The sequence below is a fragment of the Fringilla coelebs genome (assembly GCF_963513975.1).
Source record: "Fringilla coelebs genome assembly, chromosome: Z".
NCBI classification, from domain to species: Eukaryota; Metazoa; Chordata; class Aves; order Passeriformes; family Fringillidae; genus Fringilla; species Fringilla coelebs.
The window spans coordinates 12,187,593-12,212,495 of record NC_140031.1 but is presented as its reverse complement, the minus strand read 5'-3'; the positions used below and the strand labels follow the sequence as shown (position 1 = coordinate 12,212,495).

Sequence of the window (24,903 nt, the reverse complement as noted above, 5' to 3'; positions counted from 1 at the left end):
ATAAGACTGGAAGATATCTTACAGCTACTAACTTATACATGTACACAAACAGAAATAATTTAATGACCAGAAGTTTTAGGACATTATTCAGATAATATTACAGCATTTGAGACCCCTATAAATACAGTACAGGGGGGAGACACTGGTGAAAATCCTACTTGTCTCACCTTTAGTGGCTAGAGAGAAAATATTTATGCTCTTCCTAAACACCTATCCATGTAACTCAATGAGAAATTTTTTAATTAGAGTGCTTCATTGAACACTGCCATACGTCAAAGTGGACACATCTTAGAAAATATTTCCATTTAAATCAACTTTAATTTAAAATAACAGAACTTAGTTGTTTCAACTTTATAACATGACATTATTTCTGAAATAGAACATTTTATTTACATTCTACAATTGCAGCTCTAGTACACTTTGATTTGAATTTTCCCCACAAATATCACTGTGTTGTTTTCAAAAGTCAAATTAAGGATTTCTACTAATGTAAGATTTCCAAAAACCAGAGATGCCATATACTGTTTCTGTTTTGCTTTGGAGCAGAGTATCACCAAAAACTGTAAATTCCATACAGAGAAAAATCCTCACTAGATCCTATAACTGCTAAAACTTAATATATGTAAGAAAACAAGACAACACATGCATACATGTTAATCCATCTTACCCCAAAAGCCAAGAAAATAAAAGACCCTGGCAGAATTATCTGTTCTATTATATTGAAATGTGTAAGTTGTTAATATCTTTCAGTCAGCCAAAATATTTCTCAGGATCTAGTTTAGCAACATATTTTGAAAGTAAGTATTCCCAAATCGTTTATAAATATTTTAATCAAGCACTACAATACAAACAATGAAATTCATTGCAAATCAACAACAAATGCTCCCTCAGAAATCAAGTTTTCTCCCACAAACCTACCCAACTCAGTGACATCAAAATACATCTCGGTATTTTGCAAGGCGAGAAAGGGACCATCCAGCTCACGTCACATACTTGCAAAGCTCCAGCCTCATTCATAATTCACTCAACCAATATCTTCTGTCAATGCTCCAAAAAAACAGCACAAGAAAGATTTTTATTTCGCTGTACTCCCTGAGCATCCTTTCATGATGTGGCTTCTTCACTGGCTTATAAGAGTTAGTGATTAAATGGCCAATTGCAAAAATATGGGAGAGTGAGGGAAAAGAGAGAGATGAGCAAGCCCTTTCTAAAGAAAAATGACTACACTTTTCTAAAAAGTAGACATTTAAACTAATCAGAGACATCAGAGAAATCCAAAAATGTAAGTCTCAGTGTAAGAGCAGCTTGGTTTATGTTTAGCTAAGCCTGTTTACAACTTCACTTACTAAAGTATTTACATGGCCTTTCCTGAAAGTATATTCTAATTATGTCACACGTACAAGCTCTCACGTATAGAAGCAAGGAGTCAATGAAGCTGACAAATAAAAAACATGCCAAAACCCTATTAATATGTGAAAGAAAATACTGCTCTTGGCAATACTTGTTCAAAGAAACGACTGGTAAAACCTGAGAGAGGATAAATGCACTGTAAATGCTTCTCTACTCATTCGTATACAGCAACTATTTTTTCCATATTTATATTAATAAGTAACACCTTCCAATATGAGAAAGTAGGTCATCAATTAATGATCAAAACTGAAAAATTTGCATTTTCCCATTTGTGAACTTTATTTCTATGAGCTGCAGATACCATTTAATTGATTAAATAAAAATCCATGTGCATCCTGTATCTACATCTCTAAATTCGGAACTGATGAGCTAACATAAAAGAAGTATGTCTTAGGCCAGAGACACAGTTCCAAGTTCTGGGCTGCACAGCTGACTGTGTTGTGGGGATATGTGGAAGGCCCAAGAACTCCTTCATGAAGGTTCAATTAGATGTCACAGGGTCACACCACAAAAATCCACACTGAATCTTTACATTCCTGACAAAACACAGATGTTCTTAATCTTTTATGTAGAAGAACATAAAAGATGATTATTCTCCAAGTAGTTCATTCTAAACAACAACCATCTCTTCTTAAAGGTTTGAACCTCACTACTGTGCAAGAGAAGCCTAATAACAGCTCTCAATTTCACTGAGGCTTTTATACAAAACTTCTGACTAGAACTCAGACACCGCTATTGTCCCAGCTGTTGCTAAGGTAAAGGTGAACCATGGCCCATACACTACAAATACAAGGATAATCATAACTGACCATGCAGATAATCAAATTAATGAATAAAGTGAAGACCAGATTTGTGAGTCATACTTAATTTTTTTAATAGAAGTCACACAATTGGATGCTGAGCACTTAATTTTTATAACCTGTTGAACTAGAATAATTTGCAATTACACGGTCCCTTTTTCTAGGAAGGGACTGGACTTTAAAACAGAGGTAAGTTATATCTGAAGCATCACAGAATATTCTGAGTTGGAAGACCCACAAGGATCATAATTCAGCTCATAAATTAACGGTCCACATGGAGATTAAATCCCCAACCTTGGTGTTATTATCAGCATGCTCTAATCAATTGAGATAAATTTTACCTATCTAGAAAAAAACTATGAAACCCTCATAAAATTCAATTATTATCATTATATCTTCTAATTACTTTAAAACTAAACATTTTAGTATATCCTAAATGTACTATGATTTTCAGCCCACTGTCTTATAAGTACAGTTACAGCTGTTTGCCAATCATAAATCACCTGATGAATGCTAATTATTAGATACAGAGTAAGATGTAAATCATAGCACTGCTAGAAATACATATTTTTAGGGCAGTACCTTTGAGGGAAGACTAAAGCTGATCTCTGCAGTCTTTCCTGAAATGAAGCTGATAACATGCACCTGTTAGAACGATAGCTCAATCTTTCTGCTGTGAAACATTAATATTATTTCTCAAGTCATTTTGGAGTTCTTTCTCAATTCTCTGCAGCTTTGCTAGAATCCATTTGCTTTTTTTCCAAACTGAAAGTTATTTTAGCACACAGGGGACATAGAAACTACACATCTTTTTGGAGATATTCTAACAACTCAGAAGCATCAAAAATTAAGGATGGCACCCTTCTAATTTCACTCACATGTCATCTGAAGAGAAACCAGAAGCATGTCAAACAGATCAGGCCTCAAATACCTTAGATTTGCATCAAGACTGACAAATACACACACTAAAGTAGGAATAAGGAGCAGCTAATACTCTTTCTTTCTTATTTTGGATGCCAAGGCACCTATACAGGCAGACACACTAACCACTGGTAGCCATTTGTCCAGGACATGAAAGTACTGAATTTTTGTCCTGTTTTCCAACAGAATAATTGCTAATTTACCAACCTCTGTGATTAAACATACAACAAAGAGTAGGGCACCTTAGCAGCAAGGTAAAGATCTGTTCCTGCGTGAACAGGTTGTTTATAACCAGAAAAAAATAAACTCTTCACATTAAACTCATAGGATATGATTGTGGGACACATCTTAATTCATAATCCTTTTTTCTCTTTAACAGTTGCCATGGAAGACCATAAATTAGAGCCTGCAGAACCACAAGTGGCCTTCCCAGGCCAAATGTTTGAGATTACTGTCTGCATGCTTTGGCACACATGATAATACTAGTGTCTAAAACACAAATTTATCCTGACAGTAGTATTCTGTATAGTATACTGAACTCCTACCTCAAATAATCCAACATTCACTTACATTTGTGTCTGCCAGGTTCATATTACAAGGAACTTGAGCTCCCCCCACTGCTAACTATTCCTACTTCCTCTTCTACATTTTCTAAGACACTAACTGTCAAGTAGGTACTTCTGATTTCTAAAAAATTTTAAGGTGAATTCTTAAAGACAGCTCTCCACTTTTTTCAGTGGACAAGTATCTGACTTATTACCCAAACAAGTACATAAGCATTTTACACAGGTGTTTCTATAAAAAAAAAATCTTTCAAGTTATCTGATGCTAATTAACACACCACTGATAAATGTGTTAGTAAGCTAAATGAGTGCTGAATTTATTAAACTATATTCAGAGTTCAGAGTTACTGCAAAGCAATCATAACTGGAAGCCCACCACTACATTTCCTCAATTAGCACTACAGTCAACAACCCCCTCCCACTTCATTCCCCCAAAATACAAACATCTTTAACTTACAAAGATTCATGAAACAATTAACAATGATTATGAAAAACATGAATTAACCACAGAACAACACAAACTACAACAGGACCACAAAGCTATTGTTACTCTTAATGGGCAAATCTAGCCTAAAAATTATCATGCCTTATCTAAAGAAAAAAGGAGCTATTTTGTCTTCTGTGCACCCACTATTTACTACTATAGTAACTGAGTTCATAAAATAAATATTGTATTATATGTGAACACCCTACATTAAGGTTCTTGTTACTTCTTATTTAAGGAAGCAAATACGTTGATATCAATTTTTAGTAATCAAGTCTGTGTAAACCCTGGATTACTGAAAGTAAACCATTCGCAAAAGTATAGTTTTAAAGCATTATGAATGAACCTGCATGTAAGTTGATTTACAGAATGTTTATAAATCATAACCATGCACATGAACTAAACTGAATTCTTTCTATCAAGGTAACTGTCATTTTGCAAATAAAACTTATAAGTTTTGTACAGCGAGTTTAATATATTTGGTAACTGATGCTGTTTCTAAAGGGTCACCTTTAAAACTAAAGTATGTAAATTTTCTAACTTTTGTTTGATTTATTACAAAATAGCATAAGTATTTAAGCATCATCATAAAACCAATTTTCTGCTCTTGTTTAAAATAACTATCTGCTATATCTATAACAAGCTTTATGATATCTTCTATCAGAATTACAAAATTTGTGTATTTTACAATGATGATTTTATCCATTTTATTTGTCCTCCCCAAAACACTTGCTCCAATTTACACCTGTATCAATAAGTAGGGGCAGGTAGTAGACCTTAAATGTTTTTGTTTCAGGCAAATACTGTTTTTGCCCAAATTTTACGTAGGGCTACGTGGGATGACAGCCCCACTTGGGCAAGCTGATTATTCCAAGTAGATTACACTGTCTAGTTAACTATGCATCAGCTGACTTTCAAAAATTGTACATAATACCCATGAAAAATGCAAATTAATCCAACCTTCCTTAGCCAGCAATGAAACAGGTTTAAATTAACCCAAGTTATGCGCAATTGCCACATGCTACATATACACAACTGAACATTCACTGAATGAGCATGGAATAACTTCATATTTTCAGGACTTGTGTTGAATTCTCAGAAGTCCACCTACAGAGCTTTTCATAAGACTTCACGGACTAATTGTTTATCAAGACATGATTAGGAATTTGCTTAATTCCATGACATCATATGTCTACTTTGAGTCTAGGAAAAAGATTTGTCCGGAAAAAGCACAAACACACAAAAAAAAGGGAATTCCTATTCTGAAGTCTACTCGTTCAAGGCAAGTATTTAATACACCACAAAATTAAATAAATGGTTCTCATTATTCTTTCTCCAGGTTGCGGGATAAAATTATAGTATGATGCGAAAACTGAGAATGTTTACTATCCAGTAGTGTGATGGCTTGTTCCTATGTGAAAACTGAGAATGTTTACTTTCCAGTAGTACTTCGTGTAATGATATTTAGCAAATTACAGACAAAACCATCTTTAAACCATTCAATTTTTATTTCAATTCCTCAAATATTTTAATTATATTTTCCATGGTAAAAATAAATCACCTATTTTTGCAAATAACATGACTAAATTTTACATCATGCTAGATAGAATGCCAGAGGGAATTACTCCAGTGAGGAAATATGCAGAGTCATAACTCTAAATAACCTTTTATAATAGTGACTCTGGAGTGCACAGTGTGTTCCTACAACTCTCTAAGCCATTAGTCACCTAACTTATCACCAAAAAAGTTCACCAACAACCTTGCTTCAGTGTATGTCAGTACCAAGCAGTTCAGCAGTTTTACCCATAAGTCTGGGCAAGACCTTCAGAGTAAGGAAGTCCAGTCATAAACATGCTTTGAACATACCTAACATAGAAAATGGACTACTTGACCCTGCGTACTCGCCACTGCCTCCAACACTTCATTTAAAAACTCAGGAGGACAGACATCGAACACTTGCTTGAGGCATCTAACAGATTCTGAAATCCTCCTCAGTATCAGGACATTCAAACATGCATTTGTCACTATCTCTTAGTGCCTTTGACTGGCTTTATATTTTATGGGGAGGTAACCATTTCCTTCTCCTCCTGCTGAGGGAATACTACATCACAGTGCAAAGAAAATTAATTGGAACAGGGAAAAAACCTGAAGGAGAGAGTATGATTTTCAAATAAAGTGATTCAAACTGAACTCCAGGATGTAAAAATCTCTCCAGTGTTTTCTATCAACTAACCAATACGGGTGCCTTACTTAGCACCAGAAGAGCTAATTTCCATTTTGCATCTCACACATCTCAAATTTTTGACTGACATTCAAGGAATGACATTTTCAATAGCAGTATCACAACAAAGTCCCTTTTTGATGTCATTCCAATTCCTTTTTATGATGTAGAAATCAAGACTGTAAATTTCACTTATTGAACTCTAACAGCTATTTTACAAGACAATGCTTAGAAATGCATCACACTAAATGCACAGCTGTATGTTAAAACTCTTACTATTAAAAGTGTTAGCGGCATAACTTTAAAAACATCCTCTAAAGCAGAGCATTCAGCACTGAATAGTTGATATCAACAAATACTAAACCACTACTTTTTCTGAGTATTGGCTCAAAAGTTTCTAGACTTTTACAGGAAATCCCCCATCCCCAGGCTGAAAGTCTTCGCAAAGTCAATCAAAAGTTAATAAATGTCCCTTGCGTCCAAGAATTCTGACACGGTCCTTGGATTATGTAATTGTGTAACACTTCCCTGCCATCCCCAGGCCCAATCTTCCTCCAGCTTACAGGAGGGATCTGCTCTGGAAATGAATCAGAATCTATTCATAAGGCTTTACGGTCAGCTGTACACATGACACTTCAAGTCCAAGTAAAAACAAAGAAAATATGAAGGGAAAGAGGCTTCAGATCAGATAGCAGGAAACAGAAAAACGCCACTCTTGGGAATTTCATTCTATTTTTATTACAAATGGCAAATATTTCTGTGTTCCTTCTATCCTGCAGGCTCCAAAGCCTAATTTGAACAAGCACTGATTAGTCATATTTGTAACCAAAATTAACAAAATCTGTTCTACTATTACCATATAAATCATTATACAAAAAAAAAACCAAAACAAACCAGTTAATTTAAAATTAAGGTTCTTTACTTGTTCCAGTTAGACTTCCAAAGATAATAGAGATCAACTTTTTCATCTCAGTACTCAACTTATGTGATTACATACTATCCTCAAAAACATTTTAAAAATAAGCATTTGTGGAGCTTAACTGTGGAATTACAATATTCCAGTACAGACCACAGAAAAGTCTATGAGAAAATTAAGACTTCTGCCTCTGGAGCAGGGCTTCATGACACAAAACAATTCAGGCAAAAGGCTACACACTGAACACCAAAGAGAATCAAAATGTTTAATGAAAGACAGGACTGAAAGAAATCTCTAGAGTTTATCCCTTTCTCCAAGGCAGAATCAACAACATCTAAGGCAAATAGTTGGAGATATTTATAAAACCTGCTCTATTAAAAAACACAATTCAACTTATTTTAAACAATCACTAAAAGAGACATCCTGGTGTCAGTAAAAATGGGATTACAGATTTAAGAATACCATAATGCATTCACAAAGGTAGCACACATACTTATATAGGTAATCTGAACTACAGAATCTCCTATCATTAGCTCTTAAAAGAAGCAGTCTAAATTTCTGAGCTTTTTTTTTTTTTTTTTTTTGCTAAGTAATTTTCTCAGTTTAGGAAAAAAAAAAAAGACAACTCAAACAATGAATTCCTCTGTGTGAAATAATGCTTCTTTGCCCAGCCAATCCTTGTTCTGTTCTTCTGGCTTCTCAGGCAATTTCTTCTCCTTCCCTTCTCTGGCCTCTCTCAGAACACACTTCCATCCGTTCTCATCCCTGAACTGCTTTCCTTGACTGTCCAAGCAAATCCACAGTATCTTTTTGCTTCTTGATAAGACTGTTTCACAGCTCTTCCTTTATCTTTCTTAAGGCTATTTGTATCTGCCCCACCAGCTCCTTTGTCAAGTCACTACAGTTCAGTCATTATCTCATAGAACAGAATGAATCTGGGTTGGAAGGAACCTTAAAGGTCATCCTCCCTGCCATGGGCAAATACACCTTCCACTAACCCCATCCAACCTGGCCTTGATGGGGCAGCTAGTTTCTCTGGGCAACACATTTTCTCACCACTCTCACAGTAAGAAATGCCTTCCTAAAACCTAATCTAAACCTTCCCTATGTCATCTTAAAGCTACTCCCTGCTGTCCCAGCACTACATGTCCTTGTAAAGATCCCTCTCCAGCTTTTGTGAAATGCCCCAGTTAGGTACTGAGAAGTGCTATGCAGTCTCTCCCCAGAGACTTCTTTTCTTCAGACATTCCCAACTCTCTCAGACTGTCTTCATAGCACATGTACTGATTATCTTTAAGGAGTGGCCTTGCTCCTTAAGAACTTCAAAGCTCCTGCCTTCTCCCAATTTCTACCCTTCAAATTCCATTCCCTCCCCATCTATCTAAGTCCAGTTCCAGTCCACTGCTCTTCTTCTCCATATGCTCACCCTTCCATCCATCTGCAATTTCACTTCTCGTCTTTTACACACTTAAATTAATCTGCATTGTGGATAAGCAGAGAATGTAAACCATATAACTAAGAGTCTGTACATCTATCTCACTGCTAAGAACTTTTTAGGAAAGCTCTGTTATGCATAACAAAGTTTTTTAACAATAGTGCCTACAATCAGGGAAGTCAGTTAATATTTTACACACCAATAATTTGCCCAGTTTTCTGAAAGCTTTTCAAATAGCAACTAAATGTACATCCTTAATGTAAAAAGTTATTTCACACTGAAATTCTGAACTCCTTTTCCCAAAGAAAAGCTTGAAAAAATGGTCAAGAATAATTTTAAAATATTTTTTCCTCTATCACAATCTTTAGAAGCCTTATGAACTATATGAAGCCTTATGAATAGTGAACTATGTTCACTTTGAATATTATTCAGATAAGTCAATAAAGGGCATTCACTCAACATGGAAGATTTTGACCCAAATGACTGAAGTTTAGCAAACTCAGAAGTAAAATCACTGCCTTTAGATAGTACATCAGTAATCAGGAAACAGAGGAGAACCAGTCCTACCTACATGCAAGGAGAAACATGCATTCTTAAAGTCAGCTAGTAACTGTTAAGCAATGCTTCAAATCCTTGTGACTGCCAAATTTTAACAGGATAAATGAAACTGTGCTATGTCACAGGTTATGCCTCAACATGAGTTTTTAAAAGAAACTGCCAAGAAGAGACAACCACTACTGAGCATGCTAGCAGAGAAAAATCCATTTTCCATTAATTCAAAAGAAAGAAAAAGGAAATACAGCATTCACACAGTAAAAAGCAATTACATCATCTTAGTTTTAACTAGAAACTTAACAAACATATAACCAAGCAGATTTAAAATTTCCCCTTCAGAAAAAAAAAGTTTTAAAAAAATCAAGTATTTTAGATCTTCACAAAGAACTCCCCATAAGTTCTCCCCACAGCTTCATTAGAATCTCATCAAAACTTGTTCAGCTTTTACACTACAAAAAGCGGGTTCCAGATTACTTTTTCTACAGCAATTTTTTAAAGTCAGCGGCTGTACATAGCATCTGGTGAGGGCCCTCCAAATTCTTCCTCCTATTCTCAAGATCCAGAAAACATATCTGAAGAAAAAGAGAAAGCAACACATCTGAATGGAAAAGAACATGAAAGAAATGCAGACAGTCATATTAAGTCATAAGACTTGAAAGCAAAATTTCCGAGACTGAGTATTTGCAACCTCATCCTTTCTGAGGTCAACACAGAAGAAAGGCTAAGTTCAAACATAAGAGATAGAGATTGCATTATCACAGACATATGCTTGTTAATCAGTTGAGCTTGAGGGGAAAAAAAGGGAGAAAAAAGCATAGAAATATTAATACAAGCAAAGCACAAAAACAAGCATAGAAATATTAAGAAATGTTAAAGTTTTGGTTGCTTGTACCTGTATTTTAACTCCTTGTGCATTGTGATACTCATTGATTAGATGATCATATCCCATTTCTTGTTATTCACAGGATCACTGCCCCATATATGGCACATGACATATATGTCATGAAACACAAACTTATAAAGTAAAAGGAAGTGCTTTATGTGGAACATAACACTTTCCTACTAAGGAATTTGAATAAAACACAGTTAACAAAACCAGTTCACTGAGAAGTTTCACATTCAAGACATCTTTAGCCAAAAAGATGAAAAACAACTCTTAAAAACAATCAAAACCAAAAGCAGAAAAAACAAAACAAACTAACAAAAAACCTCCACAAATGTACTCACAGAAAATCTGCACAAGACAGAAAGGAATTAAGTTAATAAGACTAAAGTGCTACTTATTCTGCCTGTTCCACAATGTACTCACAGCCCTCGAGCTGCGCTTTGAGCATGATACAAAAAGCCAAAGGGGAAGAAAAAAGTTCAAGAACTTTTGTGCCTGATACAATTACACATTTGGGCCTGGACTTCCTATAGCCCGGAAGCAATCTTCTGGCTAGGAATGCATTTACTACACCTCAACAGCCTTGCTTCACTAACAGTCTTAGAGGAGCCTGACAACGACTGACATCGCAGTGGTCTGACCACAGGGTGTAGAGGTGGGCTCTCTACCACTCTACATCAACTGCAAAAATCAACAGGTAAAGAGCCAGAGCTTTATCCCCAAGAATCCCAACCCAATGCTTAGGATACCTTCCAACAGGAACTAGTAATCCTAGAGAGTAACAGTAACATTTTGTATCTCTGTGTTCAATATGTAGCCACAACACTTAATTACATGTGAGATTTGAGTTAATGATCAACGCTGTTCTCTCTTCTCCCCAATAAACTTTAAGAGATAGACAGGTGATTCTTTTTTAGGTTCTCAGGACAGGCAGTCTGTTTTTTTCCAACTGTTGGCATGATCAAAAGAGTTGAAATTTAATAGATATTTAAGGCCTCCAGTGAAAACCCATTCTATACTTCTTAGGGTTTCAAGAGGAGAAACAATGAGCCTAACAAGTTCAAGTGTAGAACATACATGACCACAAATAAGGCCAACAAAAACGATGTTATGAACTTCCTAAGTGCTGTAAAGTAACTTTAAAAATCTGAAGAGTAAAGCATGTCACAATAGATAAGATTTATAAGCTTTTAAAATTCACTATTTGATTCTATTTCAGTCTTTCATCTATAAAATTGAAGAAATATTTTACAGATGTGCAAAAACAAAGCTCTCTGAAGTCTGCAAAGCACCTTGTTTTGAGATAACTCTACAAATTAAGATATGAAAACATTCTAGCCTTCCTGAAGGACTGGGATGTACACAGTAGCTAGTAAGGCAACAGGCTACACACTGAATGATAAGTATATAAACTGGGTTTCAAGAGTGGTCAGCTGGCATCTCACATGCACTGGATGAGGCACTGAATTGGGGCTGCAAGGGTAGGGTTGAATACTGTGGCGCAGTTAAAGGTCCAGCTCCTCAGTCTGCTGTTTCCTCATAGGACTCCCTCATTTTGCAGCCTAGGGTTTTCTGACACTGTTCCTCGAAAATGCATTGCATGTCTACACACACACGCTCCTACAAAAACCAGAGCGCTTCAAATCAAACACAGCAATAAAATGAAAAATTTAGTTATCTACTCATATAAAAAGAATCTGAGATCTCTGATTACTTACAATTAAAACTCACACAAATTCTAAAGGCCATAAAATTAACATTTTCTAGAATTTTTTATGACTTCAACATGAAAACTTGGATATTGGTCTTGGATATTTACATTCTTTTGAAGTTATTTGGGTAGACCAAGTAATCACCTTAAAATACAGTATTAACAACCATGTTCAATCTTACTGGAATCCCTTTTAGTTTCTACATAGAGATGTGCTAAAATCCTTTCTTCCTTCCCTTGTGCTGGGGAGATTTTCCATGGTTAACAGTAGGGACAGGAAGTGAAACACAAATCACAGGTCCTGCACAATCTCCTCAAACGCAATTTCCTTACTCATGGGGTGTCATACATGTCAATGTAAAGCACTTTTTTCGCACCTTTTGGGGGTCAGGATCAGCTAGTAAAAAGTATGTTTGGAATACAAAGAAAATAAAAATAAAAATAAAAATAAAAATAAAAATAAAAATAAAAATAAAAATAAAAATAAAAATAAAAATAAAAATAAATTATATTAAGGAGTTTACAATTGTTAAACACTTGTTTTCTTAATTACAAGAATACTTCCTTTTTTACTATTAAAAGAGATCATTATTTTACAGAGTTACTAGCAACAATGCATAGGTATTAACCAATTTCAAGCATTTCCTTGCAGGTATCTCTCTACAATTGAGTGTTCATTACTGCTGATGTTTCAAAATCAGAAACTAACCTGACCTGAATTACTTCTAATAAAGGCAAATGAAAAACAAGATCTAAAATAAGTGGTATGATACTGAAATGGCCAATCTTTCAAATGTTAAAATATTCTTAGTGTTTTGTGATACTAAATAGCCACCCATACCTGATGACCCAGCTCACATCTGTCTGTCAACGAATTCTAAAGCTACAACTACTCATATTTTTCTGATTAAGTGTGCCCATGGTTGTTGTCCAAATTACACACATTCATGAATATTACACACTCCTCTAACATACTTTCTAGATATTATAAAGTTGTGATTTTGATGACTTGATTTCTCTCCTAGGTCTAGATATTCAGGATAAAAGTACATATTTTTCTCTCTAGTCACAGCAAGTGTCCAGAAACTTCATATGTCTTGTGCAATTTTTATGATATATTAATATAAATGTAGTATAATCAGTTTAACATTTTGTAATATAATAGACATGAAAGTCCAATTGCCACAGAACATATAAAAATAGGAATAGGATCTCTAACTTAAATCAATCCGTATTTTTCACCTAGTAACCTCCAAAATATAGTTTATTTATATTGCAGAGGACTATAGATATGAAACATTTAGGATTAAAGTTATATTACCTTAATAATCACACTAACAAAACAACACAAACAAACAAAAAGCTTCTCTCCTACGGAAATTACTATCTATGGCCTTGATTCTGCAAGAAGAGTTGTATGAACATTTATGTACATGGAGTCTCAAGCATAAGTTTTCATGGGGCACCTGGACTCTTATGTAGAATAACGATTTTCAAAAGGGCTTAGGTATATCATTTGGCTTCCCTGATCTGTCTGCTGCTTCTAAGTCAAAACTTAAACATTGCAAATTTTTAAAAAAATTATTATTTTACTGACATGCCTGTTTCTATGTTTTTGATTTTTAAAAAGTATAAAGCCCGCTTGAATCAACAGCAAAAGATTTCAGGAAGGGATTTTTATTGGAATAACCTTAGGTAAAATGTTTGAGAAGTTGAGGGGAAAAAAACAACCTGTGCCAAGGAAGTAAATTCAAAATGCACAAAGCTGGAAAAAGTACAAAATAAAACACAGAAAGAAGCATTTTTCTCTTTTTGATAAAATAATAGTTACAACTAACATCTCGAGAATAATTAATTTTGCATTTCTATAACATCAATAAAATAAATACATTGTCCTTAAGCAGTTAGCTGTTGTGATAAACACTAACTAGAAGCTCCTAACATCAGGGAAAAAGTAGTATGCAAGTGTAACAGACCTGCTTCACGCATGCAAACACACTCTCAAATATGCTAAAACATGCAACTCAAAAGAAAAGTAAGTCCTCTTATAAATATCTCTATTTTAAATATTTTTGTAAAACTATATAAACTGATCAAGCAACTAATTCAAGATTAACACATACGGCTCATAAGAACAATCCCAAAAAAGTAATTACAAATAAAAATAGACATCTTATATTTCCCTTTATAAACACAAGTATTCTTCAATCCAGAAAAGTGCATCCGTTCCGATTAAAAAAAAGAAAAAAAAAGAAAAAAAAAAGGGTGCTGTAAACACAACCACATAACCCTGGCAAGATAAACTTGACAGGAACTGTGTAACTACAGTAGCTCATTTCCTGCTCATATCGAGAATATTTAAAGCAACCCTTCTTAAATGAAAAATCAGTCAGAAAAGTTCACTACTGTTAGCTTAACAAACACATTCTTCTTAGAACGGCAGCTGCCCGAAACATAGACGCAAGAAATGCTAGGGCTGTAATGTCGCTTCCTGATGATGAAAACTACCCAAGAACTACAACTACTTCTGCACAGTCCTTTCTTTCCTGTGAAGCAGAGTTACACTCGGTCTCCATGCACACTACAGGGCAAAAGCAAACAGCAATTCCGCTGTTACACACCGAGGTGGGGACAGTTAGAGACGACTAGTGGCTCCCTCTGCATTTCACAAAGTTTAAAAATAAAAAGCTGCTTTTTCGAACTGTAAATGGTTCCTCTCCACGCACGTAGGCCTGAGGCCCTGTTGCAAACAGTGTCTAACAGGACCAGGCAGCACAAAGACAGGAATGGGAGATTAGTGGGAGGAAGGGAGGCCAGGATTGGGGCTCAGCAGGATCTTCTGGCTTTTTAAAATTCAAACTGCTCCTTGACCAATACAAATCACGGACACGCTACTGACTACTACACGGATTTACAGCATCAAAAACACGCCTTCTACGTGACAGCTATATTAACTTCACCCTTTTAAACATGTATCAGGGCACTCAGGAGGCACTATAGCAGAGTTTCATTTACAAGACTCTGAACACAATGCACCAGAAAGTTACTCTATTAGATATAGTAACCACATATTATAACAGCAAATCTACCTGAACATCTAAAAAACCTGCTGAAAATGTAACAAACTATGTAATATCAATAATCGTTTGCAACTAACAGATTCCCTTCTACAAGAATGAAAACTTTGTATCTTAAAATTTCCTGCAGTAATTTCTGTAGAAGTATTTTTATTAGTTCACAGAGTGTTTGTTTAAATGTGCCTCAGTTTTTAGCAACATTTACAACTCTACCACTTATAAGTCCAAGATTTACTTTATTGTAAATCAGCTACTTTATAATCAGCTATTTATAAATAAAGACCTGAGACTAATAAACAGTCATTTTCAAAACACAGTTGACCTGTAAAAATGACGCCTAATTACATATTCAAACATCGTGGACACAAACAGCCAATAACAACCTAGGGAACTCAGTGTGATAGAGCCTGACAAGAAAAGATGATATTTTTTAAGCATTCCTCACATTTCACTTAAATAAATTTACATGCGACTCTCAAGTACTTTGGTTAAGATCTCATCTTCACCTTGGTCCCTTAAATGTCATAAACACAGCACTTTACACACGATCCCTTGCCTGCTTTCCATTTGCTAGATGGAGAAAATGGTATTTTTTCCTTTAACATATATTCCTGTAGCATATACAGGACACAGACACCAAAATTGCGTGGAGTACCTGATACAATATGCTAGGCTATCTGTATTTCTTGGGTCTGCAGGTGTTCATGATGTGTCAATGATCCTTCAAGCACTATTTTATGCTATAAATATACTGTCATTAACATACTAATCAATAATGTTATTTAGAAATATAACATCTGGAGATTATAAAACCAAAAGCATTTAAACTTTTGAATGTTCAGAACACTTGGCTAGAAGAATAAGGTAATGGCAAAGACAAGTGGCATTTTTGTTCCTGAGTATTTACATTGTCTCTCCTCCCCTATGCCTCCACTTACTCCTGCCCCACTTCAGAGGGCTGTCTGCACTGGGACCCTCCTTCCTTGCCCTAGGTGAAGTTGTAAATATAGGAAAGGATCAGTGCAGATTTGCGACTAATTGTATTGTTTCCTCCTCCTCCTCCTGCTCTTTTCGGGTTGAGGCCTGTCACTGAGCAGCCGCTTCGCCTTTCTAATCCCCGAGCTGGAGTAAAGGCGCTGGCCGGCGGGCCTGCGCCCTCCGCCGGGCCTGGGCCTCCCGGCAGCCCGGCACGAACCAACCTCATCCGCGAAACCCGACCGAGCAGGAAGGGGGGCTGCGAAATAAACACCTCCGGTTGCCACTTACTCCCCTCTACCCCGGATAACAGCTAATCCCCTCTACTCCCGGCAGTGCTGGGCCGCTGGGCTGAGAGGCCCGGCCCGCTGCTGGAGAGGGCAGGGAGGGGAAGGGGAGACAAGGAGGGGGGATTACCTGAGCAAATCGGCGTCTGAATCCAACGAGAATCCGAGTGAGGGGGAGAGAAATCCGCCCCCCTCCCTCCTCAGAGGAGCCGCCGCCGCCGCTGGGCCGCCGCCGCCGCCGCGGAGCAGGAGGAGGAGGGGAGATAATATAACAACAATAATCCGGGCCGGGAGGGGGGCTGGCTCCTCTTCCGTCTCCTCCTCAGTGCAGCGAACATGTAGAGCCGGGGGGTGTGCGGCCGAGGCAAATCCCTTCCCCCCGAGCCTGCTTCACAACATCAACACGGGTCGGGCCGCGCCGCGCCGAACCGGTTCCGAGCCGCGCTCCGAGCCGGGGAGAGCGGAGGGTGGCCGAGGGGCAGCGGTGCCAAGGGGCCGCCGCCGCCACCGCTCCCTCCGAGAGTGCGAGCGCAGGAGGGCGGGGAGGGGCGGCCTGGGCACGGTGAGTCGGTACCGAGCGGGGGGGTAGAGGGAGAGAAGGGCGAGGAGGAGGAGGGGGAAGGATCCTGTGTGTGTCTCTCTCGCTCCCTCTCAGAACAAAATGCCGACCGGAAGTGCAGCGGCAGGAATGACTCCCTCCACCGGCGCCAAACACCAGCAACCTCCCCCTTCCCTCCGCTGCCTCCTCCTCGCCCGATCGCTCCCTCGCTCCACCAGCGCCGCTTCCGCCGCTGCAGCTGGAGGGGCTCCCTTGCCTCACCTCTCCCGGCAGAGCCTCCCTTGCGTAGCTCCTCTCCCTACTGCACGACTTTTTTTTCTCCTTTTTTTTATTTTCCTCTCCTCCCTGCCTTTCTTTTGGTGCGCGGAACGGGATCGAAGTTTATGCTTAAGCCTGCGCTGAGGATTTGTGAAGGGATTCTCTTGGAAAAATAATATACGTTTTGGTGTTTATTCTTCTATCCTGCCTAAGCATGGTGGAGAGGACGAGGAGGAAGACTCCAAAAGGCTGCCTCGCAGGAGGCAGACCTGGAAAGGGCCCTTAAACTGAACCCTCAAATGCGGCAGCCCCTGGAGGTGGGACACGCGCTGGAGTTACTGTCGCCGCTCATGCCCTTTCTCCGTGGATGTGAAAGGCCGCGCCGCAGGAACCGAAACACCCGCTGCTCAAAGCATTGCCGGGACGAGGGATTTCCAGATGGACATACGGAACGGGAGTGGCTTTCAAAAACGGGCTTTTTGGACGAGCACTGGGGAAAATACTGATGTTCAGGTGAAATGTCCTTTGCTGGAAGCTGAGGCTCCACCGCCACCAGATTTACTGGAAATATTTTAATTGTGTGTTGTGAAGGAGTGCTTGGAGAGAGAGCATGTCCTAATCTGAAAGACTTTCTGGTGTTCCTCTCTACAGGTAAAACTGAATAATCATAGCACATGATAATAATGAAGAAGCATTTATATCCCATGAATTATGTCTTTTAGTACTCACTTAATGTCGTGTGCTGCTCAGTACTTGGACAAAAATCCTTTCATTTCTAGAGGAAGCAATCCTTGTCTGTCGACTCCAGGAATCAGCTGGACACAGCTGTAAATACCCTGTGACATATAAACACACCCTTTCAGCGCTGGATAAATGTTATTTGCACAAAGGGATAAAATCGTACACCAGTGCACCTGATCTCTCCAATGCTTATGATTTTTTGAATTGTGCTCTGTCTTTAATATAGATTTCAAATGCCTCTCTTATGCTTAAACTACTACAAAATTCGTAATTTTGGATGAATCAAAGTTTGGTTTATAAGTGTATGCATTTTTGTTTAAAAGTACAGAAGTGAAGATGGCACTGGAAAACATGGTAATTCAGTAGTGGAGATACTATTATTCTAATGGTACCATTAACAGGGACAGAATAAACTGGGTTCTGAAAAAAATGTACTACAGATCTTTGTTCCAAGTTAATATAAAAGGTCCCAATCCTGTAATCGTTTAGGCATTTATAACTTGAAGTTATTAATTTAAAATAAAGGTAAATAATTGGTGTTGCAAAGTGTGTCCCTAAGTCTTTGCACTTAATTGAAGACATTGCAACTCTGTAACTCAAGAGGAAAACTATTTATGTTCTCTTGGAAATAAAATGTAATTTAAGGAACTACCTATCTAGAGTTCACGTTGCATATATATGTGTACTTATAGATCTGTGAATTTCTAGGAAAATGTAATTCTAAAATTACAAAGCTCAAGAATACTATTTCAATCTACTTCTAAGTAGTTGTTACCAATTCATGTTGATGGAGTCTTTCTGTGATTTTAGTGATCTATTTAAATAATTATTTTTTTCTTAGTTGGTGAATTAATGTGTAAATAAAATACAGACCATTGGAATTTTAAATTTCAAATGCCAAATATGTTTTTTTATGGTTTTATAGTCAGGCATAACACCTATTTGATTATGATTTCAATGAGAGTATCACTAGACCATTTAATGCTTTTAATATACCATTCAGCTAAAAGAACTTGTAAAAATGCCTATTTTTACTTGAGTACTATGCTGTATTACCTGCACAAGAGAACAACTAATTTAAACCATTAGTTCTTTTAGAAGGTGGTGTGTAACACACATGGGCAAATCAGGATTTTATTTTCCTTAAGGGAAATAAAATATTTTTATTCCACTTTTTAAAATGAAAGATCAAATTCTTTGACTGCATTCAGACAAACAGTTCCTTGTATTCTGCTTCAAAAGCTCACTCACAACAGTCTATTGCAGAATGGATGTTCACTATATTCCTAAAAGCACTTCAGTATGCATAGGGTTCATGTCATGATGCCTGAAATGACCAGAGAAGTGATAAATCAAGTATTTCAGATTACCTGAAAACTACTGCAGAAGCCTTTAAACCTTATTTCTCTTCCTGGCCTTAGTCATGGGGTGGGGATAGCCCTAATCTGTAAGGGAGGAGCTATGGAGCCATGCAACCATGACTGTAGCACACTAAGGAGCATACACTGTATGAGCAAAGCTGGTTGCAGTGTGGAGAAGGGCAGAGCTCTCTTGAATTCCCCTGACAAATCCACACCTATGTAGTCCAGAAAATTAACTGCAACTTTCAGGGTAAAGCTTTAGAACCTAATCCTTCTCCCTTTGATGTCCAGGGCGAATGCATCTTTTGCCCAAAACAAATGACTGAGTTCCCATAAATTGAAGCTATTTATCCAGTCTGTTACTCTCAGACTCATTTTTTGTTCTTCAAAGTAAATCTTAATTCAAAAGGCAGGACTTAAAGACCTTCATGGTCAGAGCACTCAACCAACTTTCATATATGGAAAGCTGTACGTATGTCTCTTGCTGCTGTTTACAACTACCATTGCTGTGTACTGAGATAAGCTTTATAAATGCAAAGATAGTATTGCTTAAAGTAAAGAAGGGACCTCTTTTGCCCTCTTCACTCTGATGTTAACTTCCCTGACTGCTACATGTTGTTATTCAGCTTCATAAATTATGGACAGCATGTAATACTGGAATAAAAATACACCTGGCACCAATTTTTTCTTAGATATGATTGTTGTAATTTGATTTTTTTTCATCAATTAATGAAAAATGCATTGATTTTTACCATTTTTGTCTCTTTAAAGGCCAGTATAACATTTAAATACCTTTCATTTTAAGTTGTTTACCTGTCATTTTAAGCTGTTATGTGATGCACAAGCACTGTGCATTCTGTTTACCTCCTAGTAATTTACAGGTATGTATATTACCCATATTACAGTATATGTATTTCTAGGTAGATTTTTAAAATAATTAGGACATGTCAGTAAAATAATTTTTAAATTAATACTGTTTATTTTATATACTCTCTCAATTATTGGAAAGAACTTTCCTATAAAAAGTGCTAGTTTGTTATCTCAATACAGTAACAAAATTACTAGCTATAATCCTAAATTTAAGTACTCTATTTAGAATCTGGTGTTAAGGCTGGACCACACAATGATTAGGAAGAATTTAATAATGTATGCTGTATGACAAATAATACAAAATTATGTTCTTTGCATTGCGTTCAGTTCACAGGAACAAATAATAGCACCATGTAACTAATTGACTGGGGAATATTCACTGTGGAAAGTAAGCAACCTAAATATGAAACTCACAGTGGTACAGGTTAAATACAAAGCCAAAGAAGCCTGAGGAGTCAAGTATTTATATAGTTACTTGCTTTAAGTTTACAACTTCATGGAGACTACTGATTTTTATTTATTTCTCCTGGTAAGCCAGATGGAGGTAATATTTTTCCTTCTTCTAATTATTTAGCTTAATTGACTAACAAGAATTTAATATGAAATTAAATTGTACTTTTTCATTTTACGTGACAAACTTGCACTTTACCATGTTAAGAGTGAGCTTCTGTTTATACACAGTATGAATTCTATGGCAGGCATATATATTAAAATGTACAATAATGTTTCTATGGAGAAAAACTGGCAAGACAAAACTCTGCTACTTGCATTTGAATGTTAAAGTAAACTCTTGATTATGCAAAGTACTAGGGATTCTGAATAAAGTTAAAATAAAGACAATGAAAACATGTAATTTAGGCTATAAAACATACATAAGACACATTATATAATTGAAAAAGGCCAGTGATAGACTGCTGGACAAGTAGACTGTCCCAGAATTGTTATACCAGGGCCATAAAAACAGACCTAACAGTAGCTGACTTTTTAGGGAAGATAACTGATTAGTTACACACTGCCAATGATGTTCTTAAGGCTCTTTTCTCACCACTGCTGAACTTCAGAAAGGAGGAAGGTATCATACCTGATGCCATGATTTCCCATAATTTTTGAGGTGGTTGGGTTTTTTTTAATGTGTTGTGGGGTTTTTTTGGTTGGTTGTTTGGTTGGTTTTGGGTTTGCTTTTTTTTGTTGTTGTTTTTTGGTTTTGGGTTGTTTTTTTTTTGTTTGGGGTTTTTTTTGGGGGGGATACTCTTTTGGTTCTTAATTTGAGAACCAAATTGAGAAGATATCTGTCCTCTCAATTGTCTTGGTTTGTCTAGGCACTGGGAGGACAACTCACTGTCATGTTAGCCACATAAGAAATACTGTTTAATTTCCTAAAAGACTGTTGTTGAGGCCCACTAAGGAAAATTTTAAGACAGAAATATAAAAACATTCAGGCTTTTTTTTTTGTTTCTCAACTATTTAAGAAGTAAAGCTAAATCAATACAGAACTTCACAGTCCAGTAAATAAATGTGGACATTCATCTTCTGGCAAAAGACAGAAGCTAAAAATTGGCCTTAAGGGCTGCTGTATTCAGCTCTGTATTCAGAAAGTCATATTTGTATGCATTTAAAAAGTTGAGAAGATCATAACATGCCTTGCCATTCCATTTTTAATGAACTTGCCAGAAAAAGAAAATTTAAAACAGAGATATGCTTATCTATATAGCATATGTTTAAAAAAGTGTCTTGGGCTCAGGCCTTTAAAAACTGTTTATTTGGAAGAGAACTTCCTGATTCTTCAGAAGTGTTAATTATCCTCAGCCAAAGCATGAAATGGCTACATATAAATATCAGGTTAAACATGTCTGGGACTGTTCTCTGGCACTGGAGCTTGTAGCCACCTAATGTTCCATGTTTTACCTAGGGTAGTCACATGCATGTTTTGCCCATTGAGAATGGTTCATGACTAATGCTAATGCCTAAATTGTGCCAGGAATTGTCTGGGAAAGTGCAAGCTGGCATGCTTTGAGCCTGTGCCAAGGTCTGTCCGAACACTTAAAATGCAATTTTTAGACAGATTATTTCCAATGTCCATGCATGTTCCATTTATGTTGCATTTTATGGACACACCTAAAGCAACCTTCTCAAAATGACTTGACAAAAGAAAGGTAAGAAGAAACTGTAGTTCCCCATCTAGGGATAAATCACATTCACATTTCTAATTATTTCTTTATTCAAGCGATTAGTGACCTTATAATTATTCAAAAACCTGATAGAAGAAAGTTGATTGAAATTTGGCTATCAGTTGAACTATTTGTTCCTATTAAGACATTTTAAAAAGTCCTACACAGTGTCTAAACTGGACTTTTAACCTGTAGCAGATGTCCCTCTTGGTTTAGACCTCCTGTGGCCTTTATGAAAGGATGTTACAGTGAGATTGGGAGGAGAAAACATATAGTGCAATAAAATGAAATAAACACAAGTAACTTTTGCACTCCTTTGGGTTATGGCTGTCAACATCAATTTGTAATGAAAATTACTTCTGAAGTGTAATTTATTGATTTTAAGATAAGAATAGAAAAGGAGTAAGTATAAATAAAACATCAGCTGTTATTTTCTGAATGCTGAGTATTCCATTTAAAACTTTTATTTTCTTCTTTTTTTCCTTTTTTCTAAATGTAGCTGCACATGTGCTGGAAATTTGCTTCTCAGCATGGCCACAGGGATGAACAGCACTACAACTACTTTGTCAGGACTTTAGAAGATGTGTGGATACTCCATTAGTGAACCAGAAATGAGTATAAATTTATCACTTATTTAATTTCTCACAAACTTGCAATAGCATGCATTCTGAAGCACAAAGCCATTTTAAAATTTTTGTTTAAACTTTAGACAGGGACAATAAGTGGTCCGTAAAATTGAGCTGTTGACGTGGTGAAGCTCAAATAAAATGCAAATATATGTCTCTGGCTAGATGATGCAGCTTAAAAATCACATCAAAATTATCTATTTATGGAAAATGTCCTTTTTTGCATCATGATGTATTTAAATTCCTGGTTTTGATGTTTACATTTCTGTATTTATCCTCCACTATTTTAAAATACATGTTCAACTTCCTCAGGTTTCTTAAATATAATTCATCTTTTAAAAGATGATTAAATATAATTCATCTTTTAAAAGATGAACTAAGCATAAGCAGTTTCCTTAAAGCTTATAGGTAAGTGGAAATAATTTTAAAATTCTGATGATTACGAAAGACCACTAGTGTACACAGCATTGTTAATTTGTAGTTTTGAATTATTATTGTACATTTTATAGGCTTGCCAACTTTTTCTACTGTTGATTGCATTCCGTTGTGAGTACTCATATGAAAAATGATACAGTGACTCTCCTGAGGAGGCTATGATCTGTAGACTTGTGCTACTGCTAGCATTGTTTTCCATGCTGGGTTCAATTTATTAACATGGTCTGTTATCCATAAAATTGCTGTTAGATAAAATGCATTACAGCCAATTGTCATAGGCAGTGCTTTTCAAAATCACTGTAAGTAGTTTAAATTTCTGACAAAAAAGAACCAGTTTCCACAAGAACATGGGTGCATGTCACCACCAAAAAGACACGTGTGGTTGGCACATGTTTTGTTAAATATTTGAGGATAGGCATGTGTGAGAAAAAGAGATGTAAAATGCCATAGAAACAGATGCAGAGAAGACACGGATGCCCATACACAGGCCTGAGCAATCGCTGGGAATGTAGCTGTAAGAAAAGCAGAGCAAGAGATTCAAGATGACTATCAACCAAAAAGGAGTTGAGAGTTTGAGTGAAACATTCACATGGTTTCAGAGGAAAAGAATGTACACACAATCTTTATAAATAGAGTGCATCAAAGCATCTGATGCCGTCTATTTTTTCTGACCAGAGACACTGCACTAACCAAGTCAAATTAAGTAAGAATACGCTGCCAATTTTAAAGACAGTTGCTTTCTAAATAGATCCAAAAATTACAATAACCTGTCAGCTTTCAAAATATGCATCTCCCTGTCAGGAAAATATGTCCACACACACCACAAAATACTTTATATACTTTCCTTCACTAGACTTTTTCCTAAACTTACTCATTACTTTCATACCTTCCATTGCTATTTCCCCTCTTTTCCAGACTTAAGAAAGTCTTTTGTTTATTCCAGGCTACACTAGTGATTACTCTCCTCTGGTTAAAGTGCTTTTTTCCTCCTGCATTTCCTTGGGCAATGTTTGTCTTTTCTCTGCCATTAGGCTGTGTTTTCCCTAATGTTTTGGATTGTTTCCTTCTTACTTGCTCCCAAAATTTAGAGGAAGCATATAAAAGTCCTTACTTTACTTTCCTATTTTGATTTTTCTTCTTTGGCAAAATAATCCATGATGTGAACCTCTATCTGCTTCACTTAAAGAATCACTGGCTTAAAAATAGGCTGTCTCTATAACAAATTACCTTACTGGGTTTATTTTTTTTTCTTTTAAATTGTGTTTGCAGAATAGCCAAGTGCCCAAAGAAGAATGCACTATGAGTAGAAAGTGAATGAAAAACTGCCTTTGGTGGGCATGCCATTTTAACAGTGTGGAAAAGGAATTTGTGATTGAATAATATTTGGATAAAAAGTTCAGTCAAACAAGGGATAATCAGCTGGAAAAGAGATTATTTGCAAAAGCCATGCTATAAATTTCTGTTTAAATTATAGAATAGCACAAAAAGTTTTTACATGAAAAACTGTAACAAAAATTGTTATTTATGTGCAGACCTAAAAGTATGATCTTTCCTTTTCTAAATTTTTTTCACATCAAATTTCATTTAGACTAGTAACTGCAATTTGTTTTCTAACTTAAAATGTAAATGTTCTGCTGTGTTTTT

The 24,903-nt window shown here is 36.5% G+C and overlaps 1 protein-coding gene across 6 annotated transcripts in view; it reads right to left on the bottom strand.

Annotated features, from left to right (window-relative positions):
- Positions 1-19,633, bottom strand: part of NIPBL (NIPBL cohesin loading factor) — a 151,909-nt gene extending 132,276 nt beyond the window's left edge. For 5 of the 6 annotated variants that reach the window (XM_084225499.1, XM_084225505.1, XM_084225504.1 and 2 more), the window contains exon 1: positions 16,372-19,633. The gene's annotated coding sequence lies outside the window, so the exon portion shown is untranslated. The remainder of the gene's footprint in view (positions 1-16,371) is intronic. The other variant, XM_084225500.1, reaches the window with a different exon arrangement.
- Between the last annotated feature and the right edge of the window lie 5,270 nt (positions 19,634-24,903).